The sequence below is a fragment of the Egretta garzetta genome, unplaced genomic scaffold (assembly GCF_000687185.1).
Source record: "Egretta garzetta isolate BGI_Z169 unplaced genomic scaffold, ASM68718v1 scaffold397, whole genome shotgun sequence".
NCBI classification, from domain to species: Eukaryota; Metazoa; Chordata; class Aves; order Pelecaniformes; family Ardeidae; genus Egretta; species Egretta garzetta.
Genome location: NW_009260493.1, coordinates 1,007,498 through 1,025,195, shown reverse-complemented (window position 1 = coordinate 1,025,195; position 17,698 = coordinate 1,007,498).

Genomic DNA, 17,698 nt, shown 5'->3' with positions numbered 1-17,698 from the left:
GTTTTCATTTTTCCCTAAAATTCATTTCCTTTTGTCTGTTGTTATGACTGGCGCTCCTTTGTCCTGTTTATTCAGCATTTCTGCCTTGCTTCCACTTGCTTCACCTTTTTTATTCTTATCTGATGATTTCAGTGGTTAGTTCTTGAATCAAACAATCAAAACCTCTTTCGCTATCTACCTAGATATTTCTTTTTCTCTTTGTTTGAAATTTCTTGAATATCTTTACTTGAAATGAATGCACTCATGACTTCCAGCTTCCTGCTTACCCCAAATGCATTTCTTTGATGTATCCTTCAGTCTCAGTTCAGCTAAGCCTTTCTACAACAGTGTAGAGCCTGTATGGTGAAATATGGGTGTGAAGTGTGGCAGTCCAGAGGAACCGAGAAACATTAAACTTAGGGTTTGTCTGAAACTGTTCCAGATGCACATGAAGGATTCAGGGCTAGAGAAAGGTAGCACTTGTACTTCAAAGCATGGGCCCGTATCCCGAGTCCTTCCTCTGCATAGCAAGTGTGTGCACTGGCATGTTCTTCAGGCTTATTGCAGAGGTCCAGAATAGCTGTGTGTACATGGACAGCATGTGTCCTTGTGTTGAGTGTGCATGGAAGGGTTCCCTTGCGTGTGTGTTTGACTGTGGCCTTTTTATGTCTCCATCTGCACGGGGTCCAGAGTCTGCGTAAGCGTCCAAAGGCAGCCTTCCTTTAAAGAAAGAAATTATGATGCCTGCCACTGTTTCCTACAGAGTGCCATAAAAGTTGAGACATCTCCCAGGAGGCAGAAGGCCAAGATAAAATATCTTTCTCTGAAAAAGTCAAACCCCTTTTTTCTTGCACTTAGAACTGCCTATCTGCTGGCATGGATGGGGACAGAATCTGGTTTTCCTTTGAAAGCTCTACTGGGAACACGACATTGTTGGAGACAGAGGGAACAAGGCAAAGGAAGACTGTCTACTTTACACATTCCTCTGGGAGAGAAGATTTTTGTGTGTTAGTCCCTGCTATTACTAAAATTTCTATATTTCATCCATTGACTGAGAAGATAAATTCCCCTTGCCTGTCTTCTGAGGATTAAAAACCTTAGCTTTTGTTTATGCTTTGCTTTTTACTGTTATGGCTAACTACATAGGAGTCTTCAATCTGTCTCCATTGTATTAGCTACAGCACCCAAAGGGAGAAATTGCTGTACTTGAATCCAGTCAGTGAATGCTTTTGGAACAGGGATTGCCATAACCTAGCAAGCAGGTTAGGCAGGAGACTTGCAGGATTCAGCCTTTGCACAACAAGGGCAGAGGACCATTTTGAGCAGTGATGGTTAGCCTGAGGCTTGCACGTACTTGGTGACGGTCCTCTGTGTGCAGTCTGCAGACTTGTGGGACCATGGTGCAGTTTTCTCCTGGCCCACTTTCTGCGGAAATGAGGGTACAGGAGGGAGAATTATTATGTAGTGGGATTTTGCCCAAGCACAGGTTGAGAGTGTGTCCAGGCTGTGAAGCTGGAGGTATTCAATGGTCACAGCTAGAAGTGAGAGAGTAGGGCAGAGGGCTTGATTCAGTTTAAAATTCCTATTTTTAATAGAATGTAAATCCTGACACATTTTGGTACTCAACTCATCATCTAATGACAGGTGTTTGAAGAGACAACTTGTTCTGGTCTGCTCTGACCCACAGGACCTTTCTATATTCTCATGTAGGAGCGCAAAGCTGTTAGCTTGTGCCCGTGATGCTATGCCCCCTGCTGCCTCTGTATTCCCTTTTATAGACTCTGCTGTAAATCATCACGCAGTTGGGCAGTCAGTGGAAGCCCTCTCTTTAGGGGCTCTCAATATGCTTGTGTTGCAGGCAGTCGAGCAGCTGAGGTTTAGTAGTGTTGGCAGAGATTTTTCTCTCCCGTTACAGCAGGACAGTGGCAAGTTCAAAAGTTGAGCCTGGGGCTCTGCTGAATAAAAGGTCTCGTTAGTCCCACAGAGGATCACTTTTCTATGACTGGTGTAATGTGGTCTGGTGAAATCTGTCACTCTGTCAGCTTTGAGTGCAAATGTTGGAAAGACAAAGGCTTACAACTATTTCCAGATCCAAGCCAATGGCAGTAAACCTTCCATAAACCTGTTACCCTGTTAAAAGGAGCTGTGCATGTTTCCAAGCTTCTGGAAAGCCACGCTCGTTTTTTCTCTGTGGATGTACAAAATGTTGCTTTGACTTACAGGTGGTTTTACCCTCTCTTCCCACAAAATACTAGTCCATGCCTAAGCTTTTCTGCTCACTGTAAAGCTTGTGCTTGATGACTTACTGACATCCCTCTCTCTTTCTATGAGAAGTGGAAGCTTAAGCCGCTGCAGCTTAGTCCTTGTGCTCTGTTACCCTCAGCAGCCCAGAATACTCGCTGTCATTCACGCCACTTCACTTTGCACTTTGTCAGGATACACATACAAACTGTACGTTGAACACGATTTTGGGAGAAGAAGAAATGGTAAACAAAAGAATTCACACTGAGCTGCAAAAGCTGTCTTGGTCATGTCACTAGCAAAAGTTTATGGGAACAAGGCAAAAGGAAGTGCATAAGTTTTGTTTCCAAGATCATTCATACTGACAATTTTTTTTCAGCCTTAGAGAAAGAGCAGTCTAGCCTGTCCTTGAGTTGCAGCTGTAATCACAACTATAAATAACCTTAAAAATCAATTCCAGGAAAATCTCTCATATTTGGAAAGGAAGGAGAATGCTCTTTTGCACTTCTACCTTGCATGGGAGCAAAACTGAAACAGGAACAAGCAAGCAATATATAATACTTCATCATGTTGATCTGAAAATGTCTGAGTTCATGGAGATGCTGCATCACCCAAAAGAAAATCTGCTTCTGCAAACAAGGCAAACAAGAAATACAGAACTGAAGATAAATAAACAGAGCATTCTCACTAAGATCTCCAAATGTCTGTGCTCATAATGTCCAATTCTGCACTAGGAATGAAAAATTCAAGGGTCATAAAGCAAGCAAACAGGTGTTCTGCAAGACCAAAGAGAAGGAATGAAATTTATTTGTAATTTGGCTTAGCCAAGTCAGAAAAGAGCTCCTGGCCATGGTGCATATCAATACTGATAAGAGAAATTCAGAGGCTATCTTAAAGATCATAGCTCTTTTCAGAGAGGAAAAAGGGTGGCATTTTAGGACATGTAATCTAGATTCACTAAGAAACACATCCCTTTAATGTTTCCTCTTAATAAATAGCATTTATTAATAAATAACATTGGGACTGTAAATTTCTGGTGCCTCTTAACAATTTATAAGGAGAAAAACCATAAGAAGATGTGCACATGATATTGATTTCTGTAAATAAGATACTTGGACGGGTGTAAGGACTGATATAAATTTACGCATGCTTCTATATGGAGTGTTGTCTTTCAAGTGAAATGAAGAAGTAAGACACTCATGCAGTTGTAAACAAGATGAGGTTCCTGTCTGACAGGCAATACAATGTGTATGGATTAATTTCCTACAAATACTTTTCACAGCTATTTCATCTGGGTTGATTATAAATTAATCATATTTTAAGTAAAGACTCGGCTTCAGGTGCTATATGTTCCCTTCTAAAGAGATTTCCGTAAGAGGTCTGGATCTCAAAAAAAGGAAATTGAAAACCAGCTGCAGTTTCCTATCATAGTCACAATCCAAGTGGAACTGCTTTTCTCCTGTATTTACTGGTCAACCTTCACTTCGGGTTGGCACCGTGCACAGGGCCTATGGAAGACTCCTTCTCTTTTTCAGTATTAGATATCTGTCTTCTGGGTTGCCAACAATGAAGACAAAGCCAGACCTTTGGAGGTTTGCTTTCGAAGGACAAGGTACAACCTGGGACATAAGAATTTTTTTCCTTTACCATGAGAGCAGGATGCTCCATCCTTGGGTCCATTCAAAATGTGATGGTAGAACATCTTGTGCAACCTGCTTTTACTGAGAGCCCCTGTGAGCAGGAGGTTGGATTAAATGAGTAAAGGAGGTTCCCTTATAACCTACATAATTCTGTAATTCCTTGAGAAAGTCGCAATCATTTACCTGAATCAAGTGGTGGAACTGCTTGTTTAAATATCCTTTAACGTCTGAAAATGTCCTCTTTATTAATGTATTAAAGCTTTCTTTTGGAAATAGCAAGTCCTTAATTGCATTACAGTGTAACTTTCTAGTGTAGCAGAAGTCAGTGACAGTTTCCTGTGACAGAGAACAGTATTTAAAACATTTGTTTTTCTAGTTAAGGAATCTGAGAGTCACTGTAATGACTGTGACACAATGTCTGTCTGTCTCTGTGTTGTCATGCTGAAAGAGGTAAGTAGCAGGAATATGAGAACAGGACAAGTGCTTGCTGGAGGCTGGGAGGTTATCACCGGTTGATTCAGAAGCATTGTCTTAGAAGGGTTTTTTCTTGCATGTGTTTAGTCACTTTCTGAACTCATGTGAAATTTTAAAATTCACAGTTTCCTAGGGTGAGAAGCTCACAGCTTATTGCACAATACCTGAAGAATTGCCTCCTTTTGGCTGTTTTAGACAGTTTCTGAAATTTCACTTAATGGCCTCTAGTTTTGGTACTGGAAGAGGCAGGAAATTATTTACCTTTCCCATAGCGTGTCTGGTTTTACAGATCTGTTTTATCTTCCTTATCAGTAGTCTTTGTTCCAGGCCAACGTGTTCTAGGCTGTTCTTTATATAAATATATATGTGTGTGTGTGTGGTATGTCTTGGGAAAGATGATGACCACAGCTGTGGGTTGGTATTGATGTCTACTCAGCAAAAGAAAGGCTGATGCGAGTAGACTTAATTTCCAGAAGTCAGCAACTGCTAATATTTGCACATTTGCATGTATTTTCTGAAGCCTGACAGGAGGTATCCCCCAGCCCATGAGCCTCCTAAACTTATTTCATTGAGGGAGTTCCTCTGTACTAATACAATCTACCATCTCTGAGGAACCATCGAGTCCTGCGTGTGCTGGTTTCGCAGTGGTGGTCTTTGCTCTGCAGCACCAGATAGGCTTTCCTGTAAACAAAACAAATGCCATCCGAGTGAGAACTTAATCTATAGAGTTACAAAAAAAAAGTAAGCATAAAATGAAGCTTTAGTCTATGCTTACAAATAAGACACCTTTCTAGCATTTCCAGTATTTCTGTCAAAGTCTTTGTCTCCTTTCCTCCTCCTTTGATCTGCCTTTCCTCCTCTTTTTCTCCTCCTTTGGTACAGCTTTCCTCCTCCTGTCATGTGCCTTAACTTGTGTATCCCTCCACTCATGCAATGGGTAGTGATCACATCTGGACTAAATCGTAAATCTCTTACGCCCACCCCAGAACTGTCTTTTTTTTTTTTTTTTTTTTTTTTTTTTTACCAACAGAGACTTTTGTTCTGAACATAGTTCTTTTATAGCAGCCATACATAGGGACTGAGAATTTAGTTTAGATTTTTCTCTTTCTATCCCTTCATGATGAATGTGAGCACCTAAAACATAATAATGAGTTTTGCAAACACCGGGCATGCCAAGTCTATTGAGCCATTACAGCTTATACTGCAGGAAGCTAAATGTGAAGCACTATGACTCCTGAAATGAACAAGAGCTTTCTGAAAGTTTTTCTCCTTATAGCAAAATATAATGAATTCTGTAACGCTAGAGTATATAGAAAATGTGCTTTTTTCTGTAGATCATGATTTTTTTTTTAGGATTGGATGCATGACTAAAAAGCATGCCCTTTGGCAGATAATGGTGAAATCTGGACCTTTTTTTTTTGGTCATTGAGTGAAAAACTGTGATGATCTTCAGGAGCAAGGGAAATATAATTTCTTGTGTTGGCTCAAGCTCAACCGGGAAGTGCCACAGGACAAGACGGATGAGGGGAGCATTAATGAGATACATAGATGTTTATTTCTAGGTGACTTACTTGAATCTGACCCAGGTCAATACTGCCTGAAATTTCTTGCAAATTGATAGCTGTTTAGTTAAACATGAAATGAGTTGGCATTGCCCCTACTACATTATAATTTCTTTATCTTCCTTAATTTTTGAAGCTGAAATGACAGACAGTGCACAAATAAAAGCAACTGCTGGTATAAGTTTCTCTGCAATTGGATAGGTGCCAGCGTTTTATCACAGAAGTAATTCTTTCAGCAAGCACTATTTGCAAGATTGATCCTGCAGCCAGGTCCTAACATCCCTGCAGGGATGGGAATTTTTTAATTGCCTGGGTAAACAACTCCTAATTGCAGGGTGACACACCAGTTGACAGGAAATTCCCTTTTGGAAACTGGATAGATAAGATCCGTAGCAGCTGCAAATGTATTCTCAGGGCAGGTGCCATCTGGACCACCATTTCATATGAACCCTCTTAGGGGCACAAACTCTGTGAATTCAAAGCTCTGCACCCTGTTTTCATAGCACAAAGCCTAGTTATTCTCAGAGCCCTCACTCCAACAAGTTTTCAAGACTTCAAGGTGTCCGAGTGTTCTCTCTACTAAGAGTCTGGGCAGGGTTTCCTTCACACCCTATTTGCATTCATCAAAGGTTACCAAGCTGGTGATGTTTTGAATGAAATTTTTTTTCACTGGAAAATTTCTGACCAGCTGTTCTCCCAGCAACCTCTGTTTCTAATGCTGCCTGTATGAAGCTCTAATCTCTCTGAAACTGAAGATCCCAGATGATGGATGAATACAAAATAGTGGAACTAATATGGTGCATGCTAATCTTCTTGGCTCATACACTTTAGTTTTTGATGTATCGAGTCCTCTAGCCATCATCTGATAACTGTCTATTTTTGCTAGCTATTTCAATTGTGAGCTCTTCCAGGCATAGATGTCTGCCTCATTTTTCAGGCTCAGCACTTTTTAAAACTCTATAAAATAATAATTGCCCTTGTTACTCCCTTCTATGGAAGGTCTTGTGACTAAGAGGAGAGAAGGTTCTGCTCTGGCTTTGTGTTCCAACTCCAGCAGCACTCTGTGCCTTTCATCCAGGCACATCCCATTTACTCAGCCCTTACGTAGATTAGATTACATAATTAATGTCTAATGTGAAATTTACTTGTTCCTTATCTGATATGGGAGAACATTTTATTTAAGGCCTTATTCAGGTGCAGTTTAGATTTGTTGAGGTCCTGAGAGTTACTGTTTGCTTTCCACTGGGCTAGGAGTAGAGTCAATTTGCTGATCTCTTTATGATGGAGTTCTTTCAGTGTACCAAAAATAAAAAAAAAAACAGAGGGGATTATCAGTTTAGAAATGTTCTGCGCAGGTAGTGTAGACAAGATGGTGGCGGTCTTCTCTAAAGTATATCTAAAATAAAGATTCAGAATCTGACATCTTTTACAGCAGCTGTCCATGTTGATTTTATTATTTGCACGCAATTTCACAAAAGTTTGTCCTTTCACAGAACAGGCTATGCAAGCAAGCTCAGCTTTGTGCTCTTATTTCTCAGTTCACAGGTAATGTGTATTACTGAATAGCAATTGATTCCCCAGAGGGAATTTAGGATGACTTGGATGTTTTTAGTACAGGGTTAACAGGGAGAATGGCTATTAAAGATGATTTTGTGTATGCACTGAGAAAAGTAAGTTTTGTTCTATTTTTTAATTTAATTTTCTCCAAGATCAGAAAAGCTCTGAAGTATTTTATTTAGTACAAACACAGCAGAAGTCTTAATTATGAAGGAAGACTGTAACATGTTACAAATCTCTGCATTAAAAAAGTAGTTTATAGTTTGAAGAATGTGTAGGAAATCCAAAGGGCCTGTACACCCAAGTCTTGTGAGTCAGGGTCCCAACCGCTAGAGGAACATGCCTATAGTGGGGACCATCACTGGGCACATAGTCTAGTAAATACAGTTTACCTTCCCCAAGACAGAGTTTGAGGTCCTTGGAGCCAAGCATAGTTGAACTTTTAAGGAAGTGACGGCCAATGCTAGATGCTCGTGGTCTGACAGAGGGTATTACAAAGTTACTGCAATACAGCATGCAGAGCAGTTTACAATACCTGCAAGTCCCTTCTTTTCATAAAGAAACGGATCAGGACATGAAGTGTGGGGGATGTTGGAGGGGTATATGCACCCTTGTGAGGGCTCAGCACAGCTGTGAAAAATCTGATCCAAAATTGTTTTTTCCCCATTCACAGAACTTCTCAAGCAGGAATTCTCATGCTTCAAAATCCAGTAACCTGGCACCGACTCAGAGCAGAAATGCTGCAGAGTCCTATCTTGAGAGCAGGGCTTGCTATTGAGGAGAAACCTCTACTCTGGGCAGAGGTGGCCTGGTTTGTCTTCCTTTGCAGAGATACGATGCACTTTATTGGTACCGCCAGGCTATTTTATCAACTTTGTACAAATGAAAGCAGAAAGGAGGGTGATGCCCTAGTTGTGGTGAAGAGCTCGTGGCATTTTTCAAGGTCTTGGTGTCTTTTTTAAGACAAAAATCCAGCTGAGAAACATGTGTGCTGGCCAGTGTCCTGTTACAGCACAGCTCAGTCTCAAGCATGGTCTAGCCCATCCTTGCGCAGTGAGGACCCTGTGGACTAAGCTATATATAAAGATGTTGAAGCTGATCAAAGATCAGAAATCCAAATGTCACTTCTACTCTGGAGTGACTTCCATTATTTTGTTAAAAGGCAGATCATTAAGAATTAAATTGCTGGAAAAAATGTGATATATCTGAAGAGAGCAAAACAAGATTTGTTCACCTTTTATTTTTCTTGAAACTATAAACTGTGCAAGTTTTTCTAAATTTATGTGTGTGTCTTAAGCCAATAGCAGAATATTGTCCTGTGGAGTGCCAGGCTAATTCAAATGTAGGACAGAAATTTCATAACTTGTTCTCTTCCACCCTCTGTAGGTAATGCAGAATACTGATTTGAATTTGGTGTAAATCCCAAACTGCACTTACGTTCAAACATTTCTTTGTAATACTAAATTGTGACCACCTTATTGATAAACTCTCTGTTTAATAGTCCATTGAAGTGGAGGATTTTTCAGTGTAGCTGTGACCAGAGTGCTTCTGAATAATTCCGGTGAAATAGAAGTCAAGTCAGAAAAATAGATGCATTAAACAAAAAAAATCTGGTCTACATCCTCATTTTCTCATTAGCAACTGACCATAATTTAATGTAATATCATATTTTGTTATCTTCCAGAAGAAAATGTGCATATTTTCTAAAGAATAAAGAAGGGGAATTAATGTTTTGCAGAAGTATGTTGTTGCAGTCAAAGACAAATTCTTCAAATTATTAGTCCTCAACTCTTTTAACTTAATGAATAAACCATAAAAACAAGATGAGAAAGAATAACTCAATCTGCTGCAAATTGGGTCCTTGAGAACAAAAGGAAAAGATGCCATAATGCAACAGGGACTGCTCTTTGGCTGCGAGTTGTTGCATTTGTCAAACTAGCAATGACATACCAGAGCATAAGGAAGAGGCAATTCTCATCATATTAGTCATGGGTGTAGTGTAAGTCATGAATACTTTCCCGCAAAAGAAATGCAGTAATTCTTTTTAATGAGTTCTTGAAAACTTACTAACTGCATGCAGCTACTGTGTGTCTTTTCTGTGGCTGCTGCTCTGCTATCCTGAGGCATTCACCTTCACGAGACAGACAGTAGGGAAACTTCAAACAGCCAACCCATTATCATTTTCAGGAGAAGCTGTTCCCCATCTCACAGCCAAATCCTGGAGGACATAGCAGGGAGCTGATGAATATAGGGGCCCGCTGGTGGGATACACAGATGCTCAGGATGGTGAGTGAACAGCAAGGAGGAGGAAGGGGGTGAGAGGGAAGAAAGTCTTGTTACGGGGAATAAAAGAGAAAAGGGAGTTACTGTGAGGGAAGGAGAACAAATTTGATTGCATCTTTTTAATACAGTGAAACTTTGTATCTTTTCCTTATGAAAAGAGACAACAAAACCTCATTCTAGTAGTGATTCACAGTGTATTAAAAAGAATATCTGATTATACATCTCCAAGACAGTGAGCAGCTGTGCTCTTGGAATTATTTAAAAAGCTGAAAGGTATATCCAAATGGTCCTCTGTAGCTGAGTAATAGTGCTATTTGTATTAAACACAATGTTCCATTGATATACTCTATTTAATTTATGTTAAAAGTTTTGTACAGTCATGATGAAGAGCCCAGGCATTTGTCTGGAGAAGGAAGAAAGGACCCTGTAGCAGATGAAAAGACAATTGTAATGACATGCACATTACAGCTCCAAGAATAATTGATTGTTCTGTTGCTGATGAAGTAGAAGTAGAAATCTTAAAATACTTCCCTTTGCAGTAAAAAAAAAGAAAAAAAAAAATTAATCTTCTTACCAGAACAGCAGTTCCAAAAGATTTTGTTCTGATTTGATTTTTCAATATCTTGCTTTAGATGAAAATATTCAGTCCCTCTCTACCAACAGTGGAGGATGTCCCAGTGGAGGTGGGATGCTTTGGAGAGCACAGTAAGGCCCAGAGATCACATGAAAAGGCAGGTGGGGTGGACAGTGGTGATTTATGGAGGTGAGGGAGTTTTGGAGAATCACTGGGGAGATAGGGCTTAAGGGTATGGAAGGGAAGCATCACTAAGCTGTTTTCAGGGAAATTTCAAGGAGCTGGGTGCAGGTTTTCATCTTATTGCTGCTTTTCCTTGACAGACCATTACCCTCGCTTGGTACCTGCCCAACCTTAGCCCCGGTGAGAAGCCCACCATACCTTTTTTCAGCATCTGCTGCTGAGGGAGCAAAGCAGGAAAAGAGCCAAGGATGCGTCTGGGTGAGGCTGCCCCTCGCCAGGGAGAGGGCAGCAGGGCCAGGGGGTGCCCCGGGGCCCAGTACCCCTTGCTGGGGAAGATCAGCGTCTGGGAAGGTCCCTGCAGACCTCCCGCCCTGCCCGGGGCAGCAGACCCTGCAAGCAGCACCCATGCAGGGTGTGCTGCTCCCACCAGCCCCCTGCCCACCCCTGGGGCCACCCCGGTGCTTCCTGTGGGGCTGCGCCCCTGCCCAGACAGCAGCTGGCCTTGAGCCTGTTGAATTTTCACTGGGGTTTTTTTGGTTTGGTTTTTTTAAGCCTAAGTAATCACTGTCCAAACACCACATCGACCAAAATGACCATTTGCAATTTGGCAATTTGGCTGCTGAACTCGATATGTTGTACTGGTTATTCTGGCTCTGACGGGCTCCCAGTGTAAGGACAGATCAGTTTGTTTTCTAGAGATAACATACTGACTACTATTTCAACTTGTTTAATGCATCATCTTCATTCACTTAAAGAGCATCAACATTTATTTATTTTGCCTTGTAAAGCTAGGAAGTATTTTAAACTTTCTAGTCTGCTATTTTCCCCCTGTCCAAGAGGAGCAGGAAAGAAATTCCTGAAGAGTTTTACCTTCATATTGACTTTTGTTCCTGTTGCCTGTCTGCTGCTTGCCATTAGTTTAAGAAAATGAATATAATTTTGCTTGTATGGAATTGCTTTTACTCAGGTTCTTCCAATACTTACAGAAATGAATAGGTAACTTTCCAGTTACTTTTCTCTAAAATAGGAGGGAATATCCATATTTTACAACTATAGAAAATGAGAACCTGTAACATTAAATATCCCTGGAGAAGTATATGGCAGGTGAAAAGAGCACTTTTGTTTTCTGTTTTTCACTGTTGTGCTTTACGTACCAGCACTCTAGCTTGCTTAAATCAGTTTTTTTTTTCTTATTTTCTGACATGTTAATGCTCTGCATTGTCTATGCTGTTGAAAATGCAAACGCTGTTTTAGGGGTCAAAGTGAAGAGGAAGGGCATAGCTCCACTGACTCTTGAGCTGGGATTTCACTCCCAGAGATTATTAGAATTAGGACCCTTACTGTCTTCTATGTAGGATGCAATGCTCATTGCAACTACTTTTGAACAACAGGTAAGCTAAAAAGGCTCTTTGCTGTGGAGCTGGGAAGACAGGGAAGTAAACAAACTATGTGAGCACTGGTTAAGGTCTGTGATAATGGACATAAGAACTCTGTGAATAGGTAATGTTATTTTTTTAAACGTTGTTGCAAATTCAGTGTTACAGTCTTGAAACAAACAGTGACTGCCCCGAAGTATGCCCAGCCTAAGTTCCTGTAGTTAAATACAATGCATCCTCGAAGGAAACAGAGATGACTGGGTGGATTTTGAGGACACACTTGAATTACCATTTAGGAAAAGAGCTTATCAAATACAGTTTGGCAGATACTGGTGAATAAAGTAGCTGCGCAGAAAGTGTGAACTCTACCCTGAAGTCTGAGATTTTCACCAAATCATACAGAATCCCCAAAGTGCTTCTATAAGTTACCTATAAAGGAGAGTGCAGAACTGAACCCAAATTAAAACCTCTTCATTGCATAAGCCAGTACTGTACAAGGTTCATCAGCAAATTCTTAGGTCTGAGGCTCTGCGTTGTTGGTGTATTGGATAATCCGTGATTTTCATGTGTACCATAAAATGCATGGTAAGTATGGTTATGATACTATCTTAAAAAGCGTTTGCACACAGTTCATGTTTCCAGCATCAGTAATTTACCGTTCTTATTTACCCAGCTGAATACAAGAGTAAGAGCAATACGAAGGAAAGTTCATTAAATCTATACAACTCCATTTTTAAGATTTTCATAAGATTATATGAAGAATCAAATTAACTGGTGATTGAATTAAATGGAATGCTTTGTTTGTATTCCTTATATTCTTCCGCTGTGAAAGTCTGAATTTTAATTAGCTTATGAATTTTTTTCTTTGATTAAAAGCAGTTATTAGACAGGGTGAGAATTTAATTTTGTGAGTGTCATTTCCATTACTCATTAATAATTACTGTAAGAATACTTAAGGTCAGGATAATTATGTTTTTAAGACATGATTTACTGCCTTGATTATATTTTCTTATGGCTAATAAAGAATTTTGTGAGTTGAATTTTTAAACATTTTAATTTCTGTAGCTGAATGTATTGACTAAAGAAATTATAGTGGCATTATGTTGGCTACCAATTAAAAAATACCTGGAAGTACTCTTCCACAGCTTCGCTGTTTGGCTCCTTTTTTTCATTGCACAATTATTGATCATGAACAGAGAGAAATAATTTTCTTGATATCAGTCTATTATCCTCAGTAGTTTTATTTTCACGGTAATTTTCAGTAATTTACAGTCTTTGAACACAGAGAGAAATAATTTTCTTGATATCAGTCTATCCTCAGTAGTTTTATTTTCATGGTAATTTTCAGTAATTTACAGTCTTTGAATGCTTTTGGGGAAAAGCTAATTCATAAATATTCAGATTCAGATGAGTTAAGCAAAACCAAAATTCTCAAATACTGAGCACTTACTCTCAAAAAAGCCATCTTTACTTAGATACCTCAGAGCGATAGCACCACAAAGCACCAAGAAAGAATAAAATCTTTGCTTTTTCAGTTATGAAGATAGAAACTTATTTACCTAGCAATGGATAAACTTTCAAAGTTTGAGAATTTTTGGTTTAACATGAACAAACAAGAATTTGGTTGGTAGCTGAGATGAAGATCAATTCCAGTAGTCAGATGGGTGAGCATTGGGAAAACTGTAGATCAGAAGCCCTGCCATACTGATTCACAGGAGCCTCAAGTTTTCTATGTCTGCTTCTATGTCAGGAGTTTTTATAGTGGAAATAGCTTTTAGGGGTTGTAGACCCTAGGTGTATAAATTCTACTATCTTTTCCTCTGGGAGAAAAATAACACAATTGCACCCTTGGAACAAATCAAGGAATAACTTTCAGAAGTTTCTGAAGGACTTTTCATGTTACTTCAAGTTACTTGCATAAGCTTTCTATTTTGTAGCATGGTTTGTGTTACATATTTGTGCTGTAAGAATGACATCCAAGTTTTATGTTCAGCAAACAGTAATTTGTGCACGTGAATGCTGGGGTTAACACATGAACTTAGTGACTGTGATTGAAAACTGGTCTGCAGCTTGCACTACCATCATTGCAGTGGGTGATTTCTGTTTTAATGTGTACTTAATATATGGCACAAATTGTGAGGAAGTGAAGTCATAAGTGACTTTTAGTGAGCTTGTCCTGGAAAAAGCATTGAGAAGATTATACTGCATATTATTGAAAAGAATTTAAAGAATAATACAATCATCAGGCATAGTCAATGTGGGCTCACAAAGGGAAAGTCCCGTTTAACTCATTTGATAGCCTTCATGATAAGGTCACCCACCTCATGGATGAAGGGAAGGCAGTGGATGTAGTTTTTCTGGATTTTAGTAAGGCTTTTGATACTGTCCCTCACAGTATCCTTCTGGACAAGTTGTCCAACCGTGGGAAGAGCAGGTTTGTGGTGTGCTGTGTGAAGAACTGGCTGAAGGGCAGAGCTCGAAGGGTCATAGTGAATGGGACTACATCTGGCTGGTAACCAGCTGCCAGCAGTGTTCGTCAGAGTTCAATTCGAGGGCCAGTTCTGTTCAGCATATCTATCAACGCTCTGGATCCGGGAGTTGAATGCACTATTACCAAGTTTGCTGATGATGCCAAACTAGAAGGTGCTGTTGACTCTCTTGAGGGACAGGAAGCATTGCAGAGGGATCTAGTAGATCAGAGCATTGGGCAATGATTAATGGGATGAAATTTAACAAGCCCAAATGCTGGATTCCGCACCTAGGATGAAGTAATACCAGGCACAAGTATGAACTGGGAGAGGGGTGGCTGGAGAGCAGCCCTGCAGAAAGGGACCTGGGGGTGCAGGTTGGCAGCAGGCTCAGTGTGAGTCAGCAGTGTGAGCCCTGGCAGCCAGGAGGGCAAACCCCATCCTGGGGGGCATCAAACACAGCACAGACAGCCGGGCAGAAGAGGTGATTTATCCTGCTGTATTCAGTGTTGGTGCCGCCTGATATCGAGTGCTGTCTGCAGCTCTGGGCCCCACAATTTAAGAAGGATGTGAAGGTCCTTGAATGTGTCCAGAGGAGGGCAACAAATCTGGTGAAAGGGCTGGAAGGAATGTCCCATGAGGAGTGGTTGAGGACTTTGGGTTTGTCTGGTTTGGAGAAGAGGGGACTGAGGGGCAACCTCATCACTCTCTCCACAGCTTCCTGAGGAGGGGTCATGGAGAGGGAAGTGATCTCTCTTCCCTGGTATCCAGTGATAGGACACATGGAAATGGTTCAAAGCTGGACATGAGGAAGCATTTCTTTACTGAGAGGGTGGTCAAACACTGGAACAGGCTTCCTAGAGAGGTGGTCAATGCCCCAAGCCTGTCAGTGTTTAAGAGGGATTTGGACAATGCCCTTAATAACAGGCTTTAACTTTTGGTCAGCCCTGAAGTGGCCAGGCAGTTGGACCAGATCATCATTGTAGGTCCCTTCCAACTGAAAATATTCTGTTCTAGTAAAGGTAGGCAGAAAGGTAGAATAGCTGGAATTCAGCTAAATGATCCCACCCTTTTTTTAGGCTTTAATAGCAGCAAGGACTTTGCTTTTATGTCCATTGGGGTTGTTTGATCAAATTTTTAAGAATGGAATCTTAAGACCTATGTACAAAATTTTATGTACAGAAGTGCATATGTCCATACTACACAATGTGTACAGATGTCATACCTACGTTCAAAAATTACATAAAAGAATACAAAAAATATATTTTTGGCTGCTCATACACAGGGTTATCTGATTTTCAGTGAAATCATGATTACTATTCTGTACAGGCAGGCTTTTTACCTTTCTCAGGCGACATGGTTCTCTAACTTCCATCTTCTTTTTTGGTGTAACATTTTTCCTTTTCTGTGAAGAAGCTTCCAGGGGGCAAAAAAAATACATCATCGTTTCTTCTTACGCTGTTAGAGTGTATTGATCTTTTCTGAAAGTCATCACAGGTAGCAGTTATGGATGTGTTGCCTTTTATTGCTTCCTTATTTCCATCCTTATCTTCAATCCATCCTAATAAAATTGTACCAGGTACTTCTGCAGTGATTATTTTACCATAAAACAGAGCAAATAATTACAGGCTTTCTTGCAGATTTTACTGTGTAAGGAAATTACTACTATAGCCTGGCCTGTGACTAGATGAATCAATGTAATAAGCTTTATCTACTGCTCTTTTAATGTTTTTCTTAGTTTGGCTGTCAACAGTTTTTAATCTGAGAATATTTCATAAACAGTAGATTATGTAGACTCTCTTCACCCTTACTAAATTAATATGGCATAAAGCAGGCCTGGATTGCAAGCTGGAATTCAGTGCCACCCTGAAAACGCAGCTAAAAGGAAGCAATTTTGCAAATAAATGCTTGGTGATTTCGCGTATGTGAGTTCACGCATCAAAGGTTTCAGTAAGTCTTTGACATCGCCTCCACGCTTGGGTGTAATTGCATCTTTGGCATTGTCCATTTTATCCTCTCAGGGGTATGCAACCCAAGAGAAACATCCTTAACTCGATTTTAATGCCAGCTCAGTGTATCTCACTGTAAGAAGCACTGGCTGGTCATCGCAGCAGAGCTGCAGAGGAAGAGAGAGAAAGGACCTCAAGTTCAGCTGTGTTTGGAGCTTGCTTTGCTTTGCTGCTGACCAGGGAGGTTGGCTGCCTCTGTGTCTTCAGGGCTGTCCTTTGCAAGGGACCAAACTGCGAAGATCTGAGAGTGCGCTGGTGTGTATGCACGGCATAGTGCACTGCTGTGTGAAAACTTCAGTCCATCTCAAAACCACAATGGTGCACTCGGTGAGGCCAGGAGCCCTGCCTCTTGGCAGGACTGGCTGGCTGAGGGGATGCACCAGCTCTGCTGCTTATTCCAGAGCTACCTTGGCTCATGCTGCATGGGGCATTTCTGCTTTTGACATCTTCACATGATTGGTTACAACTGGAGAGTAACACTGGGCTGACTGAGTTTTGCAAAGTCGTTAATATTGCACTACTTGACTGAGTTCAGATAGATTGTATATGTAATTATACTTCCAGATTACATTTTATTTGGTTATTTTGCAAGTCAGCTAAGCTAAAAGAAAAATGGAATGAAAGTGTAATCACCACAAACAAGGGCTTGTTTATGTTTTTTTTTTTTTCCTGAACAAGAATAAATGAAGCATCTACTGCTAGTGAAAACCAAACAACCTCTTACAGCAAATAAAATTAATACATTGGAAAAAGTTGTGCAATTCTGAAAATTTACATTGTGATAGCAGAAAAATGCCAACAAACTAGAAATGCCCAATCCACTAACAGCTGTCCAAACATACTATCATGCACAATTTGCTTTCCTCAAATGTTTAAGTAAATTGTTTTAGGTGCTCATGAGACATGGTAGCTGTACATATATCCAGCCTGTTGGACATGAAAAACCTTTATGTGATGAGTTATCTTTCAGTTAAAGGTAAGCCATCGCATAAACTAGAAAAAGATTTATATTTTTATTATTTATACTTGATGCTTTTCTAGCCAGTTACCTTGCTAAGGCAGTCTGATGACATGAGCTAATCATTTTTTGAAGTAGTTTTTGAAATATTTTTCCGATCCATTTCTTTAGCTGTAAGTTTTGCTTTTTGGGAAAGGGACAAAGAATCATAAAATTAATCCAAATGAATCCTGCTTGTGTGGAACATGGTGCAAAGGACTAGAATGTTAATCCTCAAACATACAGCTGCATAGGTTATGTACGGGAACAAGAAGGAAAATTAAATTTCAGAGTGAGATTGCAAAACTGATCACTTCCAAAGGACGGATAGATCCATGGGCAGCCTACTCTTTCC